We start from the raw sequence: 25,238 nt of genomic DNA, 5'->3' as shown, positions 1-25,238 counted from the left end.
TTTCCGGAAGCGTGCGGCTTTGATGTACTGGACGTTAAAGGCATAAGTGCAGAATTTTCAGCGATGATGCTAGCTCGGCGTTACAATGCCAAGTGAGGCGTGCCCACTGATAATGGTTATGTATAGCTTCTGTCGGCCCAAGGCATGGTGATGCAAAGGTTCCAGGCACAGCGAAAGGCCGGACGCGCGCTTGCCGCTCCGTCACCTTGCATCTTTCCGTAAGCGTGCGGCTTTGATGTACTGGACGTTGAAGGCAGAAATACAGAATTTTCAGCGATGATGCTAGCCCGGCGTTGCACTGCGAATTGAGGCCTACCAACAGGTAAAGGTTATTTATAGCTTCTATTGACCCAAGACCTAGTGACACAAAGGTTCCAGGCACAGGGAACGACCGGACGCGCCCTTGCCGCTGCGTCGGCTTGGTTCTTTCCGGAATAGTGCGGCTTTCATGCACTGGACGTTGGCTGCAGAAATACAGAATTTTCAGCGATTATGCTAGCCAGGAGTTACACTGCCAAATGAGGCGTATCAACTGGTAAAGGGTATTTATAGCTTTTAACGGCCCAAGACATGCCGATGCAAAGGATCCAGGCACAGGGAACGACCGGACGCGCGTTTGCCGTTCCATCACCTTGCTTCTTTCCGGATGCGTGCGGCTTTGATGTACTGGACGTTAAAGGCAGAAATACAGAATTTTCAGCGGTGATGCTAGCCCGGAGTTACACTGCCAAGTGAGGCGTACCCACTGGTGAAGGATATTTATAGCTTCTATTGGCCCAAGACATGCTGATGCAAAGGTTCCAGGCACAGAGAATGGCCGGACGCGCCGTTGCCGCTGTGTCGTTTTGGCTCTTTCCGGAAGAGTGCGGCTTTGATGCACTGAACGTTGGCTGCAGAAATGCAGAATTTTCAGCGATTATGCTAGCCCGTTGTTACACTGCCAAGTGAGGCGTCCCCACTGGAAAAGGTTATTTATAGCTTCTGTCGGCCCAAGACATGCTGATGCAAAGGTTCCAGGCACAGAGAATGTCCGGACGCGCCCTTGCCGCTGCGTCGGCTTGGCTCTTTCCGGAAGAGTGCGGCTTTGATGCACTGGACGTTGGCTGCAGAAATACAGAATTTTCAGCGATTATGCTAGCCAGGAGTTACACTGCCAAATGAGGCGTATCCACTGGTAAAGGTAATTTATAGCTTTTACCGGCCCAAGACATGCCGATGCAAAGGATCCAGGCACAGGGAACGACCAGACGCGCGCTTGCCGTTCCATCACCTTGCTTCTTTCCGGATGCGTGCGGCTTCGATGTACTGGACGTTCAAGGCAGAAATACAGAAATTTCAGCGGTGATGCTAGCCCGGAGTTACACTGCCAAGTGAGGCGTACCCACTTGTAAAGGTTATTTATAGCTTTTATAGGCCCAAAACATGCTGATGGAAAGGTTCCAGGCACAGGGAACGACCGGACGCGCCCTTGCCGCCGCGTCGGCTTGGCTCTTTCCGGAAGAGTGCGGCTTTGATGCACTGGACAATGGCTGCAGAAATACAGAGTTTTCAGCGATGATGCTAGCCCGGCGTATTACTTCGAAGTGAGGCGTCAACGCTGGTAAATGTTATTTATGGCTTCTATCTTCCAAAGACGTGCTGATGCAAAGGTTCCAGGCACAGAGAATAGCCGGCCGCGCCCTTGCCGCTGCGTCGGCTTGGCTCTTTCCGGAAGATTGCGGCTTTGATGCACTGGACGTTGGCTGCAGAAATACAGATTTTTCAGCGATGATGCTAGCCCGGCGTATTACTGCGAAGTGAGGCGTCAACGCTGGTAAATGTTATTTATGGCTTCTATCGGCCAAAGACGTGCTGAGGCAAAGGTTCCAGGCAGAGCGAACGGCCGGACGCGCAGGTGCCGCTCCGTCGGCATGTTTCTTTCCGGAGGCGTGCGGCTTTGATGCACTGGACGTTGCGCTGCAGAAATACAGAATTTTCAGCGATGATGCTAGCCCGGCGTTACACTGCCAAGTGAGGCGTCCCCACTGGTAAAAGTTATTTATAGCTTCTATCGGCCCAAGACATGCTGCTGCAAAGGTTCCAGGCACAGCGAACAGCAGGACGCGCGCTTGCTGCTCCGTCACCTTGCTTCTTTCCGGAAGCGTGCGGCTTTGATGTACTGGACGTTAAAGGCATAAGTGCAGAATTTTCAGCGATGATGCTAGCTTGGAGTTACAATGCCAAGTGAGGCGTGCCCACTGGTAATGGTTATGTGTAGCTTCTATCGGCCTAAGACATGCTGTGTCAAAGGTGCCAGGCAGAGCGAACGGCCGGACGCGCACTTTCCGCTCCGTCGGCTTGCTTCTTTCCGGAAGAGTGTGGCTTTGATGCACTGGACGTTGCCTCCAGAAATACAGAATTTTCAGCGATGATGCTAGCCCGGCGTTCCACTGCCAGGTAACATGTCCCCGCCGGTCAAGGTTATTTATGGCTCTATTGGCCCAAGGCATGATAATGCAAAGGTTCCAGGCACAGCGGACGCCCGGGTGCGCCCTTGCCGCTCTGTCGGCTTGCTTCTTTCCGGAAGCGTGCGGCTTTGATTTACTGGACATTGGCTGCAGAAATACAGAATTTTCAGCTATGATGCTACCCCGGCGTTACACTGCTAAGTGAGGTGTCCCCACTGGTAAAGGTTATTTATAGCTTCTGTCGGCCCAAGGCATGGTGATGCAAAGGTTCCAGGCACAGCGAAAGGCCGGACGCGCGCTTGCCGCTCCGTCACCTTGCTTCTTTCCGTAAGCGTGCGGCTTTGATGTACTGGACGTTGAAGGCAGAAATACAGAATTTTCAGCGATAATGCTAGCCCAGCGTTGCACTGCGCATTGAGGCCTACCAACAGGTAAAGGTTATTTATAGCTTCTATTGGCCCAAGACCTAGTGATACAAAGGTTCCAGACACAGGGAACGACCGGACGCGCCCTGCCGCTGCGTCGGCTTGGCTCTTTCCGGAATAGTGCGGCTTTGATGCACTGGACGTTGGCTGCAGAAATACAGAATTTTCAGCGATTATGCTAGCCAGGAGTTACACTGCCAAGTGAGGCGTACCCACTGGTGAAGGATATTTATAGCTTCTATTGGCCCAAGACATGCTGATGCAAAGGTTCCAGGCACAGAGAATGGCCGGACGCGCCGTTGCCGCTGTGTCGGCTTGGCTTTTTCCGGAAGAGTGCGGCTTTGATGCACTGAACGTTGGCTGCAGAAATACAGAATTTTCAGCGATTATGCTAGCCCGTTGTTACACTGCCACGTGAGGCGTCCCCACTGGAAAAGGTTATTTATAGCTTCTATCGGCCCAAGACATGCTGATGCAAAGGTTCCAGGCACAGAGAATGGCCGGCCGCGCCCTTGCCGCTGCGTCGGCTTGGCTCTTTCCGGAAGATTGCGGCTTTGATGCACTGGACGTTGGCTGCAGAAATACAGAATTTTCAGCGATGATTCTAGCCCGGCGTCACACTGCTAAGTGAGGTGTCCCCACTGGTAAAGGTTATTTATAGCTTCTGTCGGCCCAAGGCATGGTGATGCAAAGGTTCCAGGCACAGCGAAAGGCTGGACGCGCGCTTGCTGCTCCGTCACCTTGCTTCTTTCCGGAAGAGTGCGGCTTTGATGTACTGGACGTTGAAGGCAGAAATACAGAATTTTCAGCGATGATGCTAGCCCGACGTTGCACTGCGAATTGAGGCCTACCAACAGGTAAAGGATATTTATAGCTTCTATTGGCCCAAGACATAGTGATACAAAGGTTCCAGGCGGAGGGAACGACCGGATGCGCCCTTGCCGCTGCGTCGGCTTGCTTCTTTCCGGAAGCGTGCGGCTTTGATGTACTGAACTTTGGCTGCAGAAATACGGAATTTTCAGCGATGATGCTAGCCCGGCGTTCCACTGCCAGGTGAGAAGTCCCTGCTGGTAAAGGTTATTCATGGCTTCTATCGGCCAAAAATGTGCTCATGCAAAGCTTCCAGGCACAGCGAACGGCTGGACGCGCAATTGCCGCTCCGTCGGCTTGCTTCTTTCCGGAAGCGTTCGGCTTTGATGTACTGGAGGTTGGCTGCAGAAATACAGAATTTTCAGCGATGATGCCAGCCCGGCTTTACACTGCCAAGTGAGGATTCTCACTGGAAAAGGTTATTTATATCTTCATTCGGCCCAAGACATGCTGATGCAAACGTTCTTCCAAGCAGAGCGAACGGCCGGACGCGCACTTTCCGCTCCGTCGGCTTGCTTCTTTCCGGAAGCGTGTGGCTTTGATGCACTGGACGTTGCCTCCAGAAATACAGAATTTTCAGCGATGATGCTAGCCCGGCGTTCCACTGCCAGGTAACATGTCCCCGCCGGTCAAGGTTATTTATGGCTCCATTGCCCCAAGACATGATGATGCAAATGTTCCAGGCACAGCGAACGCCCGGGCGCGCCCTTGCCCCTCTGTCGGCTTGCTTCTTTCCGAAAGCGTGCGGTTTTGATGCACTGGACGTTGCTCTGCACGAATGCAGAATTTTCAGCGATGATGCTAGCCCGGCGTTTTACTGCGAAGTGAGACATCCCCACTTGTTAAGGTTATTTATAGCTTTTACCGGCCCAAGACATGCTGATGCAAAGGTTCCAGGCACAGAGAACGACCGGACGCGCCCTTGCCGCTGCGTCGGCTTGGCTCTTTCCGGAAGAGTGCGGCTTTGATGCACTGGACGTTGGCTGCAGAAATACAGAATTTTCAGCGATGATGCTAGCCCGGAGTTACACTGCCAAGTGAGGCGTCCCCACTGGTAAAGGTTATTTATAGCTTCTATCGGCCAAAAATGTGCTCATGCAAAGCTTCCAGGCACAGCGAACGGCTGGACGCGCAATTGCCGCTCCGTCGGCTTGCTTCTTTCCGGAAGCGTTCGGCTTTGATGTACTGGAGGTTGGCTGCAGAAATACAGAATTTTCAGCGATGATGCCAGCCCGGCTTTACACTGCCAAGTGAGGATTCCCACTGGTAAAGGTTATTTATATCTTCCATCGGCCCAAGACATGCTGATGCAAACGTTGTTCCAGGCAGAGCGAGCGGCCGGACGCGCACTTTCCGCTCCGTCGGCTTGCTTCTTTCCGGAAGCGTGTGGCTTTGATGCACTGGACGTTGCCTCCAGAAATACAGAATTTTCAGCGATGATGCTAGCCCGGCGCTCCACTGCCAGGTAACATGTCCCCGCCGGTCAAGGTTATTTACGGCTCCATTGGCCCAAGACATGATGATGCAAAGGTTCCAGGCACAGCGAACGCCCGGGGGTGCCCTTGACGCTCCGTCGGCTTGCTTCTTTCCGGAAGCGTGAGGCTTTAATGCACTGGACGTTGGCTGCAGAAATACAGAATTTTCAGCGATGATGCTAGCCCGGAGTTACAATGCCAAGTGAGGCGTACGCACTGGTAAAGGTTATTTATAGCTTTTATCGGCGCAAGACATGCTGATGCAAAGGTTCCAGGCACAGAGAATGGCCGGACGCGCCCGTGCCGCTGCGTCGGCTTGGCTCTTTCCGGAAGAGTGCGGCTTTGAGGCACTGGACGTTGGCTGCAGAAATAGAGAATTTTCAGCGATGATGCTAGCCCGGAGTTACACTGCCAAGTGAGGCGTTCCCACTGGTAAAGGTTATTTATAGCTTTTACCGGCCCAAGACATGCCGATGCAAAGGATCCAGGCACAGGGAACGACCGGACGCGCGCTTGCCATTCCATCACCTTGCTTCTTTCCGGATGCGTGCGGCTTTGATGTACTGGACGTTAAAGGCAGAAATACAGAATTTTCAGCGGTGATGCTAGCCGGAGTTACAATGCCAAGTGAGGCGTACCCACTGGTAAAGGTTATTCATAGCTTTTATCGGCCCAAAACATGCTGATGCAAAGGTTCCAGGCACAGGGAACGACCGGATGCGCCCTTGCCGCTGCGTCGGCTTGGCTCTTTCCGGAAGAGTGCGGCTTTGATGCGCTGGACGTTGGCTGCAGAAATGCAGAATTTTCAGCGATGATGCTAGCCCGGAGTTACACTGCCAAGTGAGGCGTCCCCACTGGTAAAGGTTATTTATAGCTTCTATCGGCCCAAGACATGCTGATGCAAAGGTTCCAGGCACAGAGAATGGCCGGCCGCGCCCTTGCCGCTGCGTCGGCTTGGCTCTTTCCGGAAGAGTGCGGCTTTGATGCACTGGACGTTGGCTGCAGAAATAGAGAATTTTCAGCGATGATGCTAGCCCGGCGTTACACTGCTAAGTGAGGTGTCCCCACTAGTAAAGGTTATTTATAGCTTCTGTCGGCCCAAGGCATGGTGATGCAAAGGTTCCAGTCACAGCGAAAGGCCGGACGCGCCCTTGCCACTCTGTCGGCTTGCTTCTTCCCGGAAGCGTGCGGCTTTGATGCACTGGATGTTGCCTGCAGAAATACAGAATTTTCAGCGATGATGCAAGCCCGGAGTTACACTGCCAATTGAGGCGTACCCACTGGTAAAGGTTATTTATAGCTTTTAACGGCCCAAGACATGCCGATGCAAAGGATCCAGCCAGAGCGAACGGCCGGACGCGCGCTTGCCGTTCCATCACCTTGCTTCTTTCCGGATGCGTGTGGTTTTCATGCACTGGACGTTGCCTGCAGAAATACATAATTTTCAACGATGATGCTAGCCCGGCGTTCCACTGCCAGGTAAGACGTCCCCGCCGGTCAAGGTTATTAATGGCTCTATTGGCCCAAGACATGCAGAGGCAAATGTTCCAGGCACAGCGAACGGCCGGACGCGCACTTGCCGCTCCATAGGCTTGCTTCTTTCCGGAAGCGTGCGGCTTTCATGTACTGAACGTTGGCTGGAGAAATACAGAATTTTCAGCGATGATGCTAGCCCGGCGTTCCACTGCCAAGTGAGGCGCCCCCACTGGTAAAGGTTATTTATAGCTTTTATTGGCCCAAGACATGCGGATGCAAAGGTTCCAGGCACAGGGAACGACCGGACGCACCCTTGCCGCTGCGTCGGCTTGGCTCTTTCCGGAAGAGTACGGCTTAGATGCACTGGACGTTGGCTGCAGAAATACAGAATTTTCAGCGATGATGCTAGCCCGGCGTGCCACTGCCAGGTAACACATCCCCGCCGGTCAAGCTTATTTATGGCTCTATTGGCCCAAGACATGCTGATGCAAACGTTCCATGCACAGCGAACGGCCGGACGCGTGCTTGCTGTTCCATCACCTTGCTTCTTTCCGGAAGCGTGCGGCTTTGATATACTGGACGTTAAAGGCATAAATACAGAATTTTCAGCGATGATGCTAGCCCGGCGTTCCACTGCCAGGTAAGACGTCCCCGCCGGTCAAGGTTATTTATGGCGCTATCGGCCCAAGACATGCTGATGCAAAGGTTCCATGCACAGCGAAAGGCCGGATGCGCGCTTGCCGCTCCGTCACATTGCTTCTTTCCGGAAGTGTGCGGCTTTGATGTGCTGGACGTTAAAGGCAAAACTACAGAATTTTCAGCGATGATGCTAGCGCAGCGTTACACTGCCAAGTGAGGCGTGCCCACCGGTAAAGGTTATGTATAGCTTCTATCGGCCTAAGAAATGCAGATGCAAAGGTTTCAGGCACAGCGAACGGCCGGACGCGCAGTTGCCGCTCCGTCGGCTTGCTTCTTTCCGGAAGCGTGTGGCTTTGAAGTACTGAACGTTGGCTGCAGAAATACAGAAATTTCAGCGATGATGCTAGCCCGGCGTTCCACTACCAAGTGAGGCATCCCCACTGGTAAATGTTATTTATAGCTTCTCTGGGTCCAAGACGTGCTGATACAAAGGTTCCAGGCAGATCGAACGGCGGGACGCGCACTTGCCGCTCCGTCGGCGTGCCTCTTTCAGGAAGCATGCGACATTGATGTGCTGGACGTTGGCTGCAGAAATACGGAAATTTCAGCGATGGTGCAAGTCCGGCGTTTTACTGCCAAGTGAGAGGTTCCCGCTGGTAAAGGTTATTTATGGCTTCTAACAGCCAAAGAAGTGCTGATGCAAAGGTTCCAGGCACAGGGAACGGCCAGACGCGCCCTTGCCACTCCGTCGGCTTGCTTCTTTCCGGAAGCGTGCGGCTTTGATGTACTGGACGTTAAAGGCAGAAATACAGAATTTTCAGCAATGATGCTAGCCCGGCGTTGCACTGCCAAGTGAGGTGTACCCACTGGTAAAGGTTAGTTATAGCTTCTATCGGCCCAAGACATGCTGATGCAAAGGTTCAGGCAGAGCGAACGGCCGGACGAGCAGTTTCCGCTCCGTCGGCTGGCTTCTTTCCGGAAGCGTGTGGTTTTGATGCACTGGACGTTGCCTGCAGAAATACATAATTTTCAGCGATGATGCTAGCCTGGCGTTCCACTGCCAGGTAAGACGTCCCCGCCGGTCAAGGTTAATTATGGCTCTATTGGCCCAAGACATGCAGAGACAAATGTTCCTGGCACAGCGAACGGGCGCACGCGCACTTGCCGCTCCGTCGGCTTGCTTCTTTCCGAAAGCGTGCTGCTTTGATGCACTGGACGTTGCTCTGCAAAAATGCAGAATTTTCAGCAATGATGCTAGCCCGGCGTTTTACTGCGAAGTGAGGCTTCCCCGCTGGTATATGTTATTTATGGCTTCTATCGGCCAAAGACGTGCTGAGGCAAAGGTTCCAGGCAGAGCGAACGGCCGGACGCGCACTTGCCGCTCCGTCGGCATGATTCTTTCCGGAGGCGTGCGGCTTTGATGCACTGGACGTTGCGCTGCAGAAATACAGAATTTTCAGCGATGATGCTAGCCCGGCGTTACACTGCCAAGTGAGGCGTCCCCACTGGTAAAGGTTATTTATAGCTTCTATCGGCCCAAGACATGCTGATGCAAAGGTTCCAGGCACAGCGAACGGCAGGACGCGCGCTTGCCGTTCCGTCGCTTTGCTTCTTTCCGGAAGCGTGCGGCTTTGACGCACTGGACGTTGGCTGCAGAAATACAGAATTTTCAGAGATGATGCTAGCCCGGCGTTCAACTGCCAGATAAACGGTCCCCGCCAGTCAAGGTTATTTATGGCTCTTTTGGCCCAAGATATGCTGATGCAATGGTTCCATGCACAGCGAACGGCCGTACGCGCGCTTGCCGTTCCATCACCTTGCTTCCTTCCGGATGCGTGCGGCTTTAATGTAATGGACGTTAAAGGCATAAATACAGAATTTTCAGCGATGATGCTAGCCCGGCGTTACACTGCCAAGTGAGGTGTACCCACTGGTAAAGGTTATTTATAGCTTCTATCGGCCCAAGACATGCAGATGCAAAGGTTCGAGGCACAGCGAACGGACGGACGCGCCCTTGCGACTCTGTCGGCTTGCTTCTTCCCGGAGGCGTGCGGCTTTGATGCACTGGACGTTGGCTGCCGAAATACAGAATTTTCAGCGATGATGCAAGCCCGGAGTTACACTGCCAATTGAGGCGTACCCACTGGTAAAGGTTATTTATAGCTTTTAACGGCCCAAGACATGCCGATGCAAAGGATCCAGGCAGAGCGAACGGCCGGACGCGCGCTTGCCGTTCCATCACCTTGCTTCTTTCCGGATGCGTGCGGCTTTGATGTAGTGGACGTTAAAGGCATAAATACAGAATTTTCAGCGATGATGCTAGCCCGGCGTTACACTGCCAAGTGAGGTGTACCCACTGGTAAAGGTTATTTATAGCTTCTATCGGCCCAAGACATGCAGATGCAAAGGTTCGAGGCACAGCGAACGGCCGGACGCGCCCTTGCCACTCTGTCGGCTTGCTTCTTCCCGGAAGCGTGCGGCTTTGATGCACTGGACGTTGCCTGCAGAAATACAGAATTTTCAGCGATGATGCAAGCCCGGAGTTACACTGCCAATTGAGGCGTACCCACTGGTAAAGGTTATTTATAGCTTTTAACGGCCCAAGACATGCCGATGCAAAGGATCCAGGCAGAGCGAACGGCCGGACGCGCGCTTGCCGTTCCATCACCTTGCTTCTTTCCGGATGCGTGCGGCTTTGATGTAGTGGACGTTAAAGGCATAAATACAGAATTTTCAGCGATGATGCTAGCCCGGCGTTACACTGCCAAGTGAGGCGTACCCACTGGTAAAGGTTATTTATAGCTTCTATCGGCCCAAGACATGCAGATGCAAAGGTTCGAGGCAGATCGAACGGCCGGACGCGCACTTGCCGCTCCATAGGCTTGCTTCTTTCCGGAAGCGTGCGGCTTTCATGTACTGAACGTTGGCTGGAGAAATACAGAATTTTCAGCGATGATGCTAGCCCGGCGTTCCACTTCCAAGTGAGGCGCCCCCACTGGTAAAGGTTATTTATAGCTTTTATCGGCCCAAGACATGCTGATGCAAAGGTTCCAGGCACAGGGAACGACCGGACGCACCCTTGCCGCTGCGTCGGCTTGGCTCATTCCGGAAGAGTGCGGCTTTGATGCACTGGACGTTGGCGGCAGAAATACAGAATTTTAAGCGATGATGCTAGCCCTGCGTTCCACTGCCAGGTACGACGTCCCGCCGGTCAAGGTTATTTATGGCTCTATTGGCCCAAGACATGCTGATGCAAAGGTTCCATGCACAGCGAATGGCCGGACGCGCGCTTGCCGCTCCGTCACCTTGCTTCTTTCCGGAAGCGTGTGGCTTTGATGTACTGGACGTTAAAGGCAGAAATACAAAATTTTCAGCGATGATGCTAGCCCGGCGTCACACTGCCAAGTGAGGCGTATCCACTGATAAAGGTTATAGTTTTTAACGGCCCAAGATATGCTGATGCAAAGTTTCCAGGCACAGAGAATGGCCGGACGAGCCCTTGCCGCTGCGTCCGCTTGGCTCTTCCCGGAATAGTGCGGCTTTGATGCACTGGACGTTGGCTGCAGAAATACAGAATTTTCAGCGATGATGCTAGCGCGGCGTTACGCTGCCAAGTGAGGCGTGCCCACTGGTAAAGGTTATGTATAGCTTCTTTCGGCATAAGAATTGCTGATGCAGAGGTTTCAGGCCACAGCGAACGGCCGGACGCGCACTTGCCGCTCCGTCGGCTTGCTTCTTTCCGGAAGCGTGCGGCTTTGAAGTACTGAACGTTGGCTGAAGAAATACAGAATTTTCAGCGATGATGCTAGCCCGGAGTTACACTGCCAAGTGAGGCGTACCCACTGGTAAAGGTTATTTATAGCTTTTATCGGCCCAAGACATGCTGATGCAAAGGTTCCAGGCACAGGGAACGACCGGACGCGCCCTTGCCGCTGCGTCGGCTTGGCTCTTTCCGGAAGAGTGCGGCTTTGATGCACTGGACGTTGGCTGCAGAAATACAGAATTTTCAGCCATGATGCTAGCCCGGAGTTACAATGCCAAGTGAGGCGTACCCACTGGTAAAGGTTATTTATAGCTTTTATCGGCCCAAGACATGCTGATGCAAAGATTCCATGGACAGGGAACGACCGGAAGCGCCCTTGCCGCTGAGTCGGGTTGGCTCTTTCCGGAAGCGTGCGGCTTTGATGCACTGGACGTTGCCTGCAGAAATACAGAATTTTCAGCGATGATGCAAGCCCGGAGTTACACTGCCAATTGAGGCGTACCCACTGTAAAGGTTATTTATAGCTTTTAACGGCCCAAGACATGCCGATGCAAAGGATCCAGGCAGAGCGAACGGCCGGACGCGCGCTTGCCGTTCCATCACCTTGCTTCTTTCCGGATGCGTGCGGCTTTGATGTAGTGGACGTTAAAGGCATAAATACAGCATTTTCAGCGATGATGCTAGCCCGGCGTTACACTGCCAAGTGAGGCGTACCCACTGGTAAAGGTTATTTATAGCTTCTGTCGGCCCAAGACATGCAGATGCAAAGGTTCGAGGCAGATCGAACGGCCGGACGCGCACTTGCCGCTCCATAGGCTTGCTTCTTTCCGGAAGCGTGCGGCTTTCATGTACTGAACGTTGGCTGGAGAAATACAGAATTTTCAGCGATCATGCTAGCCCGGCGTTCCACTGCCAAGTGAGGCGCCCCCACTGGTAAAGGTTATTTATAGCTTTTATCGGCCCAAGACATGCTGATGCAAAGGTTCCAGGCACAGGGAACGACCGGACGCACCCTTGCCGCTGCGTCGGCTTGGCTCATTCCGGAAGAGTGCGGCTTTGATGCACTGGACGTTGGCGGCAGAAATACAGAATTTTAAGCGATGATGCTAGCCCTGCGTTCGACTGCCAGGTACGACGTCCCGCCGGTCAAGGTTATTTATGGCTCTATTGGCCCAAGACATGCTGATGCAAAGGTTCCATGCACAGCGAATGGCCGGACGCGCGCTTGCCGCTCCGTCACCTTGCTTCTTTCCGGAAGCGTGTGGCTTTGATGTACTGGACGTTAAAGGCAGAAATACAGAATTTTCAGCGATGATGCTAGCCCGGCGTCACACTGCCAAGTGAGGCGTATCCACTGATAAAGGTTATAGCTTTTAACGGCCCAAGACATGCTGATGCAAAGTTTCCAGGCACAGAGAATGGCCGGACGAGCCCTTGCCGCTGCGTCCGCTTGGCTCTTCCCGGAATAGTGCGGCTTTGATGCACTGGACGTTGGCTGCAGAAATACAGAATTTTCAGCGATGATGCTAGCGCGGCGTTACACTGCCAAGTGAGGCGTGCCCACTGGTAAAGGTTATGTATAGCTTCTTTCGGCCTAAGAATTGCTGATGCAGAGGTTTCAGGCCACAGCGAACGGCCGGACGCGCACTTGCCGCTCCGTCGGCTTGCTTCTTTCCGGAAGCGTGCGGCTTTGAAGTACTGAACGTTGGCTGCAGAAATACAGAATTTTCAGCGATGATGCTAGCCCGGAGTTACACTGCCAAGTGAGGCGTACCCACTGGTAAAGGTTATTTATAGCTTTTATCGGCCCAAGACATGCTGATGCAAAGGTTCCAGGCACAGGGAACGACCGGACGCGCCCTTGCCGCTGCGTCGGCTTGGCTCTTTCCGGAAGAGTGCGGCTTTGATGCACTGGACGTTGGCTGCAGAAATACAGAATTTTCAGCCATGATGCTAGCCCGGAGTTACAATGCCAAGTGAGGCGTACCCACTGGTAAAGGTTATTTATAGCTTTTATCGGCCCAAGACATGCTGATGCAAAGATTCCAGGGACAGGGAACGACCGGAAGCGCCCTTGCCGCTGCGTCGGCTTGGCTCTTTCCGGAAGAGTGCGGCTTTGATGCACTGGACGTTGGCTGCAGAAATACAGAATTTTAAGCGATGATGCTAGCCCGGAGTTACACTGCCAAGTGAGGCGTACCCACTGGTAAAGGTTATTTATAGCTTTTATCGGCCCAAGACATGCTGATGCAAAGGTTCCAGGCAAGAAGAATGGCCGGACGCGCCCTTGCCGCTGCATCGGCTTGGCTCTTTCCGGAAGAGTGCGGCTTTGATGCACCGGACGTTGGCTGCAGAAATACAGAATTTTCAGCCATGATGTTAGCCCGGAGTAACACTGCCAAGTGAGGCGTACCCACTGGTAAAGGTTATTTATAGCTTTTATCGGCCCAAGACATGCTGATGCAAAGATTCCAGGGACAGGGAACGACCGGAAGCGCCCTTGCCGCTGCGTCGGCTTGGCTCTTTCCGGAAGAGTGCGGCTTTGATGCACTGGACGTTGGCTGCAGAAATACAGAATTTTAAGCGATGATGCTAGCCCGGAGTTACACTGCCAAGTGAGGCGTACCCACTGGTAAAGGTTATTTATAGCTTTTATCGGCCCAAGACATGCTGATGCAAAGGTTCCAGGCAAGAAGAATGGCCGGACGCGCCCTTGCCGCTGCATCGGCTTGGCTCTTTCCGGAAGAGTGCGGCTTTGATGCACCGGACGTTGGCTGCAGAAATACAGAATTTTCAGCGATGATGCTAGCCCGGCGTTCCACTGCCAGGTAAGACGTCCCCGCCGGTCAAGGTTATTTATGGCTCTATTGGCCCAAGACATGCTGATGCAAAGGTTCCATGCACAGCGAACGGCCAGACGCGCGCTTGCCGCTCCGTCACCTTGCTTCTCTCCGGAAGCGTGCGGCATTGATGTACTGGACGTTAAAGGCAGAAATACAGAATTTTCAGCGATGATGCTAGCCCGGCGTTACACTGCCAAGTGAGGCGTACCCACTGGTAAAGGTTATTTATAGCTTCTATTGGCCCAAGACATGCTGATGCAAGGTTCCAGGCACAAAGAATGGCCGGACGCGCCCTTCCCGCTGCGTCGGCTTCGCTCTTTCCGGAAGAGTGCGGCTTTGATGCACTGGACGTTGGCTGCAGAAATACAGAATTTTCAGCGATGCTGCTTGCCCGGAGTTACACTGCCAAGTGAGGCGTACCCACTGGTAAAGGTTATTTATAGCTTTATCGGCCCAAGACGTGTTGAGGCAAAGGTTCCAGACTGAGCGAACGGCCGGACGCGCACGTACCGCTCCGTTTGCATGTTTCTTTCCGGAGGCGTGCGGCTTTGATGCACTGGACGTTGCGCTGCAGAAATACAGAATTTTCAGCGATGATGCTAGCCCGGCGTTACGCTGCCAAGTGAGGCGTCCCCACTGGTAAAGGTTATTTATAGCTTCTATCGGCCCAAGACATGCTGATGCAACGGTTCCAGGCACAGCGAACGGCAGGACGCGCGCTTGCCGCTCCATCACCTTGCTTCTTTCCGGAAGCGTGCGGCTTTGATGTACTGGACGTTAAAGGCATAAATACAGAATCTTCAGCGATGATGCTAGCCCGGCGTTACACCGCCAAGTGAGGCGTACCCACTGGTAAAGGTTATTTATAGCTTCTATCGGCCCAAGACATGCAGAAGCAAAGGTGCGAGGCACAGCGAACGGCCGGACGCGCCCTTGCGACTGTGTCGGCTTGCTTGTTCCCGGAAGCGTGCGGCTTTGAAGTACTGAACGTTGGCTGCAGAAATACAGAAATTTCAGCGATGATGCTAGCCCGGCGTTCCACGGCCAAGTGAGGCATCCCCACTGGTAAATGTTATTTGTAGCTTCTCTGGGTCCAAGACGTGCTGATACAGAGGTTCCAGGCAGATCGGACGGCGGGACGCGCACTTCCCGCTGCGTCGGCTTGCTTCTTCCCGGAAGCGTGCGACTTTGATGCATTGGACGTTGCCTGCAGAAATACAGAATTTTCAGCGATGATGCTAGTCCGTCGTTCCACTGCCAGGTAAGGCGTCCCCGCCGGTCAAGGTTATTTATGGCTTTATTGGCCCAAGACATGCTGATGCAAAGGTTCCAGGCACAGCGAACGGCAGGACGCGCGCTTGCCGCTACATCACCTTGCTTCTTTCCGGAAGCGTGCGGCTTTGATGTACTGGACGTTAAAGGCATAAATACAGAATCTTCAGCGATGATGCTAGCCCGGCGTTACACTGCCAAGTGAGGTGTACCCACTGGTAAAGGTTATTTATAGCTTCTATCGGCCCAAGACATGCAGATGCAAAGGTTCGAGGCACAGCGAACGGCCGGACGCGCCCTTGCCACTCTGTTGGCTTGCTTCTTCCCGCAAGCGTGCGGCTTTGATGCACTGGACGTTGCCTGCAGAAATACAGAATTTTCGGCAATGATGCTAGCCCGTCGTTCCACTGCCAGGTAAGGCGTCCCTGCCGGTCAAGGTTATTTATGGCTCTATTGGCCCAAGAAATGCTGATGCAAAGCTTCCTGCACAGCGAACGGCCGTACGCGCGCTTGCCGTTCCATCACCTTGCTTCCTTCCGGATGCGTGCGGCTTTAATGTAATGGACGTTAAAGGCATAAATACAGAATTTTCAGCGATGATGCTAGCCCGGCGTTACACTGCCAAGTGAGGCGTACCCACTGGTAAAGGTTATTTATAGCTTCTATCGGCCCAAGACATGCAGATGCAAAGGTTCGAGGCACAGCGAACGGACGGACGCGCCCTTGCGACTCTGTCGGCTTGCTTCTTCCCGGAGGCGTGCGGCTTTGATGCACTGGACGTTGGCTGCAGAAATACAGAATTTTCAGCGATGATGCAAGCCCGGAGTTACACTGCCAATTGAGGCGTACCCACTGGTAAAGGTTATTTATAGCTTTTAACGGCCCAAGACATGCCGATGCAAAGGATCCAGGCAGAGCGAACGGCCGGACGCGCGCTTGCCGTTCCATCACCTTGCTTCTTTCCGGATGCGTGCGGCTTTGATGTAGTGGACGTTAAAGGCATAAATACAGAATTTTCAGCGATGATGCTAGCCCGGCGTTACACTGCCAAGTGAGGTGTACCCACTGGTAAAGGTTATTTATAGCTTCTATCGGCCCAAGACATGCAGATGCAAAGGTTCGAGGCACAGCGAACGGCCGGACGCGCCCTTGCCACTCTGTCGGCTTGCTTCTTCCCGGAAGCGTGCGGCTTTGATGCACTGGACGTTGCCTGCAGAAATACAGAATTTTCAGCGATGATGCAAGCCCGGAGTTACACTGCCAATTGAGGCGTACCCACTGGTAAAGGTTATTTATAGCTTTTAACGGCCCAAGACATGCCGATGCAAAGGATCCAGGCCGAGCGAACGGCCGGACGCGCGCTTGCTGTTCCATCACCTTGCTTCTTTCCGGATGCGTGCGGCTTTGATGTAGTGGACGTTAAAGGCATAAATACAGAATTTTCAGCGATGATGCTAGCCCGGCGTTACACTGCCATGTGAGGCGTACCCACTGGTAAAGGTTATTTATAGCTTCTATCGGCCCAAGACATGCAGATGCAAAGGTTCGAGGCAGATCGAACGGCCGGACGCGCACTTGCCGCTCCATAGGCTTGCTTCTTTCCGGAAGCGTGCGGCTTTCATGTACTGAACGTTGGCTGGAGAAATACAGAATTTTCAGCGATGATGCTAGCCCGGCGTTCCACTGCCAAGTGAGGCGCCCCCACTGGTAAAGGTTATTTATAGCTTTTATCGGCCCAAGACATGCTGATGCAAAGGTTCCAGGCACAGGGAACGACCGGACGCACCCTTGCCGCTGCGTCGGCTTGGCTCATTCCGGAAGAGTGCGGCTTTGATGTACTGGACGTTGGATGCAGAAATAAAGAATTTTCAGCGATGATCCTACCCCGGAGTTACACTGCCAAGTGAGGCGTACCCACTGGTAAAGGTTATTTATAGCTTTTATTGGCCCAAGACATGCTGATGCAAAGGTTCCAGGCACAGGGAACGACCGGACGCACCCTTGCCGCTGCGTCGGCTTGGCTCATTCCGGAAGAGTGCGGCTTTGATGTACTGGACGTTGGCTGCAGAAATAAAGAATTTTCAGCGATGATCCTACCCCGGAGTTACACTGCCAAGTGAGGCGTACCCACTGGTAAAGGTTATTTATAGCTTTTATCGGCCCAAGACATGCTGATGCAAAGGTTCCAGGCACAGGGAACGACCGGACGCGCCCTTGCGCTGCGTCGGCTTGGCTCATTCCGGAAGAGTGCGGCTTTGATGTACTGGACGTTGGCTGCAGAAATAAAGAATTTTCAGCGATGATCCTACCCCGGAGTTACACTGCCAAGTGAGGCGTACCCACTGGTAAAGGGTATTTATAGCTTTTATTGGCCCAAGACATGCTGATGCAAAGGTTCCAGGCACAGGGAACGACCGGACGCACCCTTGCCGCTGCGTCGGCTTGGCTCTTTCCGGAAGAGTACGACTTTGATGCACTGGACGTTGGCTGCAGAAATACCGAATTTTCAGCGATGATGCTAGCCCGGCGTGCCACTGCCAGGTAACACGTCCCCGCCGGTCAAGCTTATTTATGGCTCCATTGGCCCAAGACATGCTGATGCAAACGTTCCATGCACAGCGAACGGCCGGACGCGTGCTTGCTGTTCCATCACCTTGCTTCTTTCCGGAAGCGTGCGGCTTTGATATACTGGACGTTAAAGGCATAAATACAGAATTTTCAGCGATGATGCTAGCCCGGCGTTACACTGCCAAGTTAGGCGTCCCCACTGGTAAAGGTTATTTATAGCTTCTATCGGCCCAAGACATGCTGATGCAAAGGTTCCAGGCACAGAGAATGGCCGGACGCGCCCTTGCCGCTGCGTCGGCTTGGCTCTTTCCGGAAGAGTGCGGCTTTGATGCGCTGGACGTTGGCTGCAGAAATACAGAATATTCAGCGATGATGCTAGCCCGGAGTTACACTGCCAAGTGAGGCGTCCCCACTGTTAAAAGTTATTTATAGCTTCTATCGCCCCAAGACATGCTGCTGCAAAGGTTCCAGGCACAGAGAATGGCCGGACGCGCCGTTGCCGCTGCGTCGGCTTGGCTTTTTCCGGAAGAGTGTGGCTTTGATGCACTGAACATTCGCTGCAGAAATACAGAATTTTCAGCGATTATGCTAGCCCGTTGTTACACTGCCAAGTGAGGCGTCCCCACTGGTAAAGTATATTTATAGCTTCTATCGGCCCAAGACATGCTGATGCAAAGGTTCCAGGCACAGAGAATGGCCGGCCGCGCCCTTGCCGCTGCGTCGGCTTGGCTCTTTCCGGAAGAGTGCGGCTTTGATGCACTGGACGTTGGCTGCAGAAATACAGAATCTTCAGCTATGATGCTAGCCCGGCGTTACACTGCTAAGTGAGGTGTCCCCACTGGTAAAGGTTATTTATAGCTTCTGTCGGCCCAAGGCATGGTGATGCAAAGGTTCCAGGCACAGCGAAAGGCTGGACGCGCGCTTGCCGCTCCGTCACCTTGCTTCTTTCCGGAAGCGTGCGGCTTTGATGTACTGGACGTTGAAGGCAGATATACAGAATTTTCAGCGATGAGGCTAGCCCGGCGTTGCACTGCGAATTGAGGCCTACCAACAGGTAAAGGTTATTTATAGCTTCTATTGGCCCAAGACATAGTGATACAAAGGTTCCAGGCACAGGGAACGACCGGACGCGCCCTTGCCGCTGCGTCGGCTTGGCTCTTTCCGGAAGAGTGCGGCTTTGATGCACTGGACGTTGGCTGCAGAAATACAGAATTTTCAGCGATTATGCTAGCCAGGAGTTACACTGCCAAATGAGGCGTATCCACTGGTGAAGGTTATTTATAGCTTTTGCCGGCCCAAGACATGCCGATGCAAAGGATCCAGGCACAGGGAACGACCGGACGCGCGCTTGCCGTTCCATCACCTTGCTTCTTTCCGGATGCGTGCGGCTTCGATGTACTGGACGTTAAAGGCAGAAATACAGAAATTTCAGCGGTGATGCTAGCCCGGAGTTACACTGCCAAGTGAGGCGTACCCACTTGTAAAGGGTATTTATAGCTTTTATAGGCCCAAAACATGCTGATGCAAAGGTTCCAGGCACAGGGAACGACCGGACGCGCCCTTGCCGCTGCGTCGGCCTGGCTCTTTCCGGAAGAGTGCGGCTTTGATGCACTGGACAATGGCTGCAGAAATACAGAGATTTCAGCGATGATGCTAGCCCGGCGTATTACTTCGAAGTGAGGCTTCAACGCTAGTAAATGTTATTTATGGCTTCTATCTTCCGAAGACGTGCTGAGGCAAAGATTCCAGGCAGAGCGAACGGCCGGACGCGCACGTGCCGCTCCGTCGGCATGTTTCTTTCCGGAGGCGTGCGGCTTTGATGCACTGGACGTTGCGCTGCAGAAATACAAAATTTTCAACGATGATGCTAGCCCGGCGTTACACTGCCAAGTGAGGCGTCCCCACTGGTAAAAGTTATTTATAGCTTCTATCGGCCCAAGACATGCTGATGCAAAGGTTCCAGGCACACAGAATGGCCGGTCGCGCCCTTGCTGCTGTGTCGGCTTGGCTCTTTCTGGAAGAGTGCGGCTTTGAGGCACTGGACGTTTTCTGCAGAAATACAGAATTTACAGCGATTATGCTAGTCCGGCGTTTTACTGCCAAGTGAGAGGTTCCCGCTGGTAAAGGTTATGGCTTCTAACAGCCAAAGACGTGCTGATGCAAAGGTTCCAGGCACAGCGAACGGCCAGACGCGCCCTTGCCACTCCGTCGGAGCGCTTCTTTCCGGAAGCGTGCGGCTTTGATGTACTATACGTTGGCTGCAGAAATACATAATTTTCAGCGATGATGCTAGCCCGGAGTTACACTGCCAAGTGAGGCGTACCCACTGGTAAAGGTTATTTATAGCTTCTATCGGCCCGAGACGTGCTGATGCAAAGGTTCCAGGCACAGAGAATGGCCGGACGCGCCCTTGCCGCTGCGTCGGCTTGGCTTTTTCCGGAAGAGTGCGGCTTTGATGCACTGAACGTTGGCTGCAGAAATACACAATTTTCAGCGATTATGCTAGCCCGGCGTTACACTGCCAAGTGAGGCGTCCCTACTGGTAAAGGTTATTTATAGCTCCTATCGGCCCAAGACATGCTGATGCAAAGGTTCCAGGCACAGAGAATGGCCGGACGCGCCCTTGCTGCTGTGTCGGCTTGGCTCTTTCTGGAAGAGTGCGGCTTTGAGGCACTGGACGTTTTCTGCAGAAATACAGAATTTACAGCGATTATGCTAGTCCGGCGTTTTACTGCCAAGTGAGAGGTTCCCGCTGGTAAAGGTTATGGCTTCTAACAGCCAAAGACGTGCTGATGCAAAGGTTCCAGGCACAGCGAACGGCCAGACGCGCCCTTGCCACTCCGTCGGAGCGCTTCTTTCCGGAAGCGTGCGGCTTTGATGTACTATACGTTGGCTGCAGAAATACATAATTTTCAGCGATGATGCTAGCCCGGAGTTACACTGCCAAGTGAGGCGTACCCACTGGTAAAGGTTATTTATAGCTTCTATCGGCCCGAGACGTGCTGATGCAAAGGTTCCAGGCACAGAGAATGGCCGGACGCGCCCTTGCCGCTGCGTCGGCTTGGCTTTTTCCGGAAGAGTGCGGCTTTGATGCACTGAACGTTGGCTGCAGAAATACACAATTTTCAGCGATTATGCTAGCCCGGCGTTACACTGCCAAGTGAGGCGTCCCTACTGGTAAAGGTTATTTATAGCTCCTATCGGCCAAAGACATGCTGATGCAAAGGTTCCAGGCACAGAGAATGGCCGGACGCGTCCTTGCCGCTGCGTCGGCTTGGCTCTTTCCGGAAGAGTGCGGCTTTGATGCACTGGACGTTGGCTGCAGAAATACAGAATTTTCAGCGATGATGCTAGCCCGGAGTTACACTGCCAAGTGAGGCGTACCCACTTGTAAAGGTTATCTATAGCTTCTATCGGCCCAAGACATGCTGATGCAAACGTTCCAGGCACAGAGAATGGCCGGTCGCCCCTTGCCGCTGCGTCGGCTTGGCTCTTTCCGGAAGCGTGCGGCTTTGATGTACTATACGTTGGCTGCAGAAATACATAATTTTCAGCGATGATGCGAGCCCGGAGTTACACTGCCAAGTGAGGCGTACCCACTGGTAAAGGTTATTTATAGCTTCTATCGGCCCAAGACGTGCTGATGCAAAGGTTCCAGGCACAGAGAATGGCCGGACGCGCCCTTGCCGCTCCGTCACCTTGCTTCTTTCCGTAAGCGTGCGGCTTTGATGTACTGGACGTTGAAGGCAGAAATACAGAATTTTCAGCGATAATGCTAGCCCGGCGTTGCACTGCGAATTGAGGCCTACCAACAGGTAAAGGTTATTTATAGCTTCTATTGGCCCAAGACCTAGTTATACAAAGGTTCCAGGCACAGGGAACGACCGGACGCGCCCTTGCCGCTGCGTCGGCTTGGCTCTTTCCGGAATAGTGCGGCTTTGATGCACTGGACGTTGGCTGCAGAAATACAGAATTTTCAGCGATTATGCTAGCCAGGAGTTACACTGCCAAATGAGGCGTATCCACTGGTAAATGTTATTTATAGCTTTTACCGGCCCAAGACATGCCGATGCAAAGGATCCAGGCACAGGGAACGACCGGACGCGTGCTTGCCGTTCCATCACCTTGCTTCTTTCCGGATGCGTGCGGCTTTGATGTACTGGACGTTAAATGCAGAAATACAGAAATTTCAGCGGTGATGCTAGCCCGGAGTTACACTGCCAAGTGAGGCGTACCCACTGGTAAAGGTTATTTATAGCTTATATTGGCCCAAGACATGCTGATGCAAAGGTTCCAGGCACAGAGAATGGCCGGACGCGCCTTTGCCGCTGCGTCGGCTTGGCTCTTTCCGGAAGAGTGCGGCTTTGATGCACTGGACGTTGGCTGCAGAAATACAGAATTTTCAGCGATGATGCTAGCCCGGAGTTACACTGCCAAGTGAGGCGTCCCCACTGGTAAAGGTTATTTATAGCTTCTATCGGCCCAAGACATGCTCATGCAAAGGTTCCAGGCACAGCGAACGGCAGGACGCGCGCTTGCCGCTCCATCACCTTGCTTCTTTCCGGAAGCGTGCGGCTTTGATGTACTGGACGTTACAGGCATAAATACAGAATTCTCAGCGATGATGCTAGCTCGGCGTTACACTGCCAAGTGAGGCGTGCCCACTGGTAAAGGTTATGTATAGCTTCTATCGGCCTAAGACATGCTGATGCAAAGGTGTCAGGCACAGCGAACGGCCGGACGCGCCCTTGCCGCTGCGTCGGCTTGCTTCTTTCCGGAAGCGTGCGGCTTTGATGTACTGAACTTTGCCTGCAGAAATACGGAATTTTCAGCGATGATGCTAGCCCGGCGTTCCACTGCCAGGTGAGAAGTCCCTGCTGGTAAAGGTTATTCATGGCTTCTATCGGCCAAAAATGTGCTCATGCAAAGCTTCCAGGCACAGCGAACGGCTGGACGCGCAATTGCCGCTCCGTCAGCTTGCTTCTTTCCGGAAGCGTTCGGCTTTGATGTACTGGAGGTTGGCTGCGGAAATACAAAATTTTCAGTGATGATGCCAGCGCGGCTTTACACTGCCAAGTGAGGATTCCCACTGGAAAAGGTTATTTATATCTTCCATCGGCCCAAGACATGCTGATGCAAACGTTGTTCCAGGCAGAGCGAACGGCCGGACGCGCACTTTCTGCTCCGTCGGCTTGCTTCTTTCCGGAAGCGTGTGGCTTTGATGCACTGGACGTTGCCTCCAGAAATACAGAATTTTCAGCGATGATGCTAGCCCGGCGTTCCACTGCCAGGTAACATGTCCCCGCCGGGTCAAGGTTATTTATGGCTCCATTGGCCCAAGACATGATGATGCAAATGTTCCAGGCACAGCGAACGCCCGGGCGCGCCCTTGCCCCTCTGTCGGCTTGCTTCTTTCCGAAAGCGTGCGGTTTTGATGCACTGGACGTTGCTCTGCACGAATGCAGAATTTTCAGCGCTTATGCTAGCCCGGCGTTTTACTGCGAAGTGAGACATCCCCTCTTGTAAATGTTATTTATGGCTTCTATCGGCCAAAGACGTGCTGAGGCAAAGGTTCCAGGCAGAGCGAACGGCCGGATGCGCACTTGCCGCTCCGTCGGCATGTTTCTTTCCGGAAACGTGCGGCTTTGATGCACTGGACGTTGGCTGCAGAAATACAGAATTTTCAGCGATTATGCTAGCCCAGCGTTTCACTGTAGGCTAACATGTCCCCGCCGGTCAAGGTTATTTATGGCTCTATTGGCCCAAGACATGATGATGCAAAGGTTCCAGGTACAGCGAACGCCCGGGCGTGCCCTTGCCGCTCCGTCGGCTTGCTTCTTTCTGGAAGCGTGAGGCTTTGATGCACTGGACGTTGGCTGCAGAAATACAGAATTTTCAGCGATGATGCTAGCCCGGCGTTACACGACCAAGTGAGGCGTACCCACTTGTAAAGGTTATTTATAGCTTTTATCGGCCCAAGACATGCTGATGCAAAGGTTCCAGGCACAGAGAACGACCGGACGCGCCCTTGCCGCTGTATCGGCATGGCTCTTTCAGGAAGAGTGCGGCTTTGATGCAGTGGACGTTGGCTGCAGAAATACAGAATTTTCAGCGATGATGCTAGCCCGGAGTTACACTGCCAAGTGAGGCGTTCCCACTAGTAAAGTTTATTTATAGCTTTTACCGGCCCAAGACATGCCGATGCAAAGGATCCAGTCACAGGGAACGACCGGACGCGCGCTTGCCGTTCCATCACCTTGCTTCTTTCCGGATGCGTGCGGCTTTGATGTACTGGACGTTAAAGGCAGAAATACAGAATTTTCAGCGGTGATGCTAGCCGGAGTTACAATGCCAAGTGAGGCGTACCCACTGGTAAAGGTTATTCATAGCTTTTATCGGCCCAAGACATGCTGATGCAAAGGTTCCAGGCACAGAGAATGGCCGGACGCTCCCTTGCCGCTGCGTCGGCTTGGCTCTTTCCGGAAGAGTGCGGCTTTGATGCACTGGACGTTGGCTGCAGAAATACAGAATTTTCAGCGATGATGCTAGCCCGGCGTTACACTGCCAAGTGAGGCGTACCCACTTGTAAAGGTTATCTATAGCTTCTATCGGCCCAAGACATGCTGATGCAAACGTTCCAGGCACAGAGAATGGCCGGTCGCCCCTTGCCGCTGCGTCGGCTTGGCTCTTTCTGGAAGAGTGCGGCTTTGAGGTACTGGACGTTGGCTGCAGAAATCCAGAATTTTCAGCGATTATGCTAGCCCGGCGTTACACTGCCAAGTGAGGCGTCCCCACTGGTAAAGGTTATTTATAGCTTCTATCGAGCCAAGACATGCTGATGCAAAGGTTCCAGGCACAGGGAACGACCGGACGCGCCATTGCGGCTGCGTCGGCTTGGCTCTTTCCGGAAGAGTGCGGCTTTGATGCACTGGACGTTGGCTGCAGAAATACAGAATTTTCAGCGATTATGCTAGCCAGGAGTTACACTGCCAAATGAGGCGTATCCACTGGTAAAGGTAATTTATAGCTTTTACCGACCCAAGACATGCCGATGCAAAGGATCCAGGCACAGGGAACGACCAGACGCGCGCTTGCCGCTCCATCACCTTGCTTCTTTCCGGATGCGTGCGGCTTCTATGTACTGGACAATGGCTGCAGAAATACAGAGTTTTCAGCGATGATGCTAGCCCGGCGTATTACTTCGAAGTGAGGCGTCAACGCTGGTAAATGTTATTTATGGCTTCTATCTTCCAAAGACGTGCTGATGCAAAGGTTCCAGGCACAGAGAATAGCCGGCTGCGCCCTTGCCGCTGCGTCGGCTTGGCTCTTTCCGGAAGAGTGCGGCTTTGATGCGCTGGACGTTGGCTGCAGAAATACAGAATTTTCAGCGATGATGCTAGCCCGGCGTATTACTGCGAAGTGAGGCGTCAACGCTGGTAAGTGTTATTTATGGCTTCTAT

This window comes from Amblyomma americanum, chromosome 2 (assembly GCF_052857255.1).
Source record: "Amblyomma americanum isolate KBUSLIRL-KWMA chromosome 2, ASM5285725v1, whole genome shotgun sequence".
In the NCBI taxonomy this organism is placed as follows: Eukaryota; Metazoa; Arthropoda; class Arachnida; order Ixodida; family Ixodidae; genus Amblyomma; species Amblyomma americanum.
Note: the sequence above shows the minus strand (reverse complement) of the source record.